The 4,017-nt window shown below is 38.6% G+C and overlaps 1 long non-coding RNA gene across 1 annotated transcript; it reads left to right on the top strand.

Moving 5' to 3' along the window:
- The first annotated feature begins 6 nt into the window (after positions 1 to 6).
- Positions 7 to 2,429, top strand: LOC112154789. Its single transcript, XR_004946898.1, has 2 exons — positions 7 to 792; positions 883 to 2,429. It is a non-coding gene; the product is annotated as an uncharacterized LOC112154789 (long non-coding RNA).
- Positions 2,430 to 4,017: the final 1,588 nt, after the last annotated feature.

Below are 4,017 nucleotides of genomic sequence, written 5' to 3'. Positions count from 1 at the left end.
TTTTTTTCTAATCAAATCACTCTGTAGTGAAAATACTGCCAAACTTCAATAGTTGAGTCTGACAATCATTGAGGACCTTTATATTTATACTGATATATAAATGTATATGTATGTATATATGTGTGTGTCAGTAACTCTAGCATTATAATGTCCTCAAAGTAGAACGTGAAGTTTTTATTTTTCCAGATTTAGGCTCCACTACACCCTCTTCCCCATTGCAGTTCCACCACTTGTGGCCAACGCTGACACGAACCCATCAGGCTTTTGCAACACATCTCCACTCTGTATCTTTAAGCCGGCTGATGCTGCTGACGTTGATCCTCACTAAATCATTTCGCTGCATGCAATGGGCGTATAGCTTCGGCCTCATAAACGTATTTTTAGCCTGCGGTCTCACTACTTCCCCACAGCCTATACTCCTGACCGTCCTCTTGATAAAAAGACATGAAATATGATGTGTTCCTAATGTGAAACACACTCGCTGGGCGAGCAGAGAGAGGTTTCTCCCCAGCCAACGGAGACTTCTCCATGCGCTGTTCTTCAGGAGAGAAAACGTCTTCCATCTCTGATGGAACAGGCACCTCTGTAGGTGCCATGACACAAGCATCTCCAGCGAGTCTCCTTGAGTGAATCAAAGGTTCAATTGTCAGGCCGTTGAGTGTTTACCGAGCCACATCTGGGTTTGTCATTACAGAGTTGGAGCACCAGTGAAACGGCGAGAGGAAGGGAATGGAAAGGACATGAGAGAGAGAAGCAAATCCATTCTAAAAGTTTGCTTTAAATCCTCAAAATGTTAGTATTTATTCTTTACGATGTGTACTGCAAGTCTGCCTTTCCTATTAGATCATAACTGTGACTTAAATTGAACCAATATCAATGCAGGATGAATACGTGGGTACTTTTACCATGGATTGTGTGCTCTCTGGTGGGCCCGGTTCTTTCACCATTCCATGGAACTACTGGGTGGACTTCTAAGCTCCAGGAGAGCAAAGACTGCATCAGCTAAAAGAAAGGTAGAACATTCATCTTGAACAAAGCCAAAGGTTTGAGGTAATCAAATGATTCAGTGCACCAAAAAAAGGACTAAATTATTTATCTAAATCTGTACCCAGTCAAGAAGTTAACTATAAACAGTAAAAAATGTAAGTAAAAAGAAGCACATTCTGAAGTAGAGATTTGGATCTAACAGGTTGTGGGTTTTGGCTCTGGCTCCAAGAAAAAAAAAAAAAAAAAAAGAGTGATGATGAACTAAAAGCTCCCTCATGAGAAAGTTCTGCCCTTTATCTTCTGTACAGTGTTCTTTTGGAAAACATAATTTTTAACATGTTCTCTTTGCAGACTGACTCCAATAAGGCGTCCAACTACTAAGAAGTCACTGACGTTTCCTATAAGATATCAGGATTATATGAAATAAAAACTGAAGGTTGTGTCTTCATTCCATTCTTGCACACTTTTGGAACAGGTAAGTATTTGAAGGAAACTGATAGAAATGTGTCCAAGTGTAAATTAGAACCAAATAAAAGGAGTTGAAATGAAGGAGGCTCCAATATAACCTGTTAACACAAAGGTCATTGATACAGGTAATGAGTGGAGGATAGAAGAGCTCCTTCCAGCAGTATCAGGTCTGCGAGGGACAGAATTCTCCCTCGTTTGTAGAGATTACCATATTTTCCACACTACAACGTGCACCATCAACACATTCTTAACTCGTCACATATTGACATTTGCTCAAAGACCCCTCTGTGTCACTTTGACATTTTGGGTGTCCCCAACTCATCGTTTTTTTTTGATGAAAGACTTTTGGTTTAATATAATTCAATCTGGGCACAAGCTGCAATTATTAATTTATTTTTCATGATTAATTTTTAAACAGTCGGCACTTCCATGAGTTAAAAGACATGCTATCTATACCTCACTACTAAATCCGAGTCCCTGATTGGTCAAAGTTCAACTGGTTTAACTTTCAACACACATTCAATGGCCGTGTGATTTGTACTTGAAGTTAAAAAAACAACTTAAACATGAGTTTTAAATGCAAAAGACTGAAACGGGCATTTACACAGTGTGGTGCCAAAGGTGGTGTGAATGTTGCTTATGGCGTAGAGGGGACGAAAGAGTAAGAGGTTGTTTGAAAAGAGTCAAAAACTTGTTAGCAAAGTGCTACATGGTAGCCACATTAGAAATGTTAGCCGCATTGGCATATTCATGATACCTGTAACTCTCAACCTTGTTTGCAACAAGTAGAAGAAAAAAAACAGACTAATATTGCTAAAACAAACTGTACTCTGACTACGGTAACTCCCAACCTTTATAGCAATACGTAAAAAACAATGTCCAACATAGCTGCATGTTAGCGGCATTAGCGTATTTATATTAGCGCCCAACTTTATTTGCAGCAAAATGAATCCATGTTCACAAAAAAAAAAAAAGTATTTTATACAAATTCCTTACCTAATTCTTTAAAATCAAATAATGTGATTTCTTGGACACTTTTTTTAAACTATTTGTCTCTCAAAGTTGAAGTTCATCTATGATGACCATTACCGACTTCTCTCATCTTTTTAAGTGGTATAACTTAAAGAATCTGTGACTGACAATGATTGACTTTTTTGTCCCCTTGTGTGACATCTGATTATAACTTCTCATTTTTTTGAAGGAATCTACATTTATAATTTTGCGATGGTTTCAAACATGAAAATACTTAAATGCAACTAGATTTAAATTGGGTGCAGGGACTCCAAACATGCAAGAAACCAAAATAAATCTTATCGTCCATAATAAAATACCAGTATTAAATAGTTTTCAGTAGTTTCAGAAACGCTTGTGTGAGCTCTGCTTTATTCCCTCAAGTATGACTAATAGAGATGTGCTGAAAAAGTTGAAACCAAATGGTTTCATCAACACACATTTTTCATAATCCATCACTAGAGCTTTTTCCTGCATCTGATTGCGTACCTGATAAAAGCTGCGCTTTTGCTCAGAACACAAACATGCTGCATTCCTAAGGTGTCTAAAGAAGGTGTTGAGCTTTTCATAGCAGGTCACTGTGGAAAAACGTAAAAAACCTTGCCACATTTGCCATTGTTCAGCCAAAAGGATAAATATTTCTCTTATTTCGATGTTAGGGCTTCAAAAACAGGATATTTTAACATTAAAACGCTTTAGAAAGCTCATTTTGGGGTCACCAATGAATTAAAGTTAAACTAGATGCATCATATCATGCTTTGCAAAGATCTTAACAACCAAAAGATTTGCATAAATCTTTTCTCCTTGCTATGATCAAATAACCAACCACAAAAATGTTTATGATAATTACGGGCAAATAAGCAGACACTGCATGTAAAATGAAGCTAGGCTTATTGAACATGGATCCTGAGTGTCCACATGCGAGTCTACCGCTTTGCTTTGCAACAGTATTTTCCCTCGATTGTGCACATGTATGAGCTTGTGTAACACTTTTAGACAGGAACGCTCATTTTCACAACTGTAATACGTGTTTTGGCAGGCCGACAGACTTTGAACAACCATGTCAGCCTCACAAAATTGTCTTTGAACCACCTTGTCTCTGCATGGGGCGTTTAATCTCGCCTTCCATCAGTCTTATACTAACAACGAAGCTTGCTCCAATGCTGGTACCTTCATTCAGCATGTTAATCTAAATATACTCAGACATTATTTACACAAGCCTTATCTGCAAGACCGTCCTCTAAAACTGATAACAGCCCTGTTTGAAGCTTTGAGTCTTCTGTGCTCATGTTTCTCTTTGGGCTTTTGAAAATAGTCTTGTGGAAACATTTCAGCGCTGCCCAGCTCTGGCCTTGTGTGTGGACAGACAGGTACACTGTCATTTATAATCTATTTTGCAACCGTTTCAAGTATGGTTTTCAATGTTCGCCTCGCAGGAAAAGGCTTACAAAACGGAGAGGAGGAAGTGCCAAAGACGGGGCAGTGGAATTTTAGAGCTGGTTTTAGACAGCCCTGGGAGGACGGCCAACTGCAGCAGCCAAACACTCCTCA

Source organism: Oryzias melastigma, linkage group LG21 (genome assembly GCF_002922805.2).
Source record: "Oryzias melastigma strain HK-1 linkage group LG21, ASM292280v2, whole genome shotgun sequence".
Classification (NCBI taxonomy): domain Eukaryota; kingdom Metazoa; phylum Chordata; class Actinopteri; order Beloniformes; family Adrianichthyidae; genus Oryzias; species Oryzias melastigma.
This window is presented reverse-complemented; position numbering and strand designations above follow the sequence as displayed.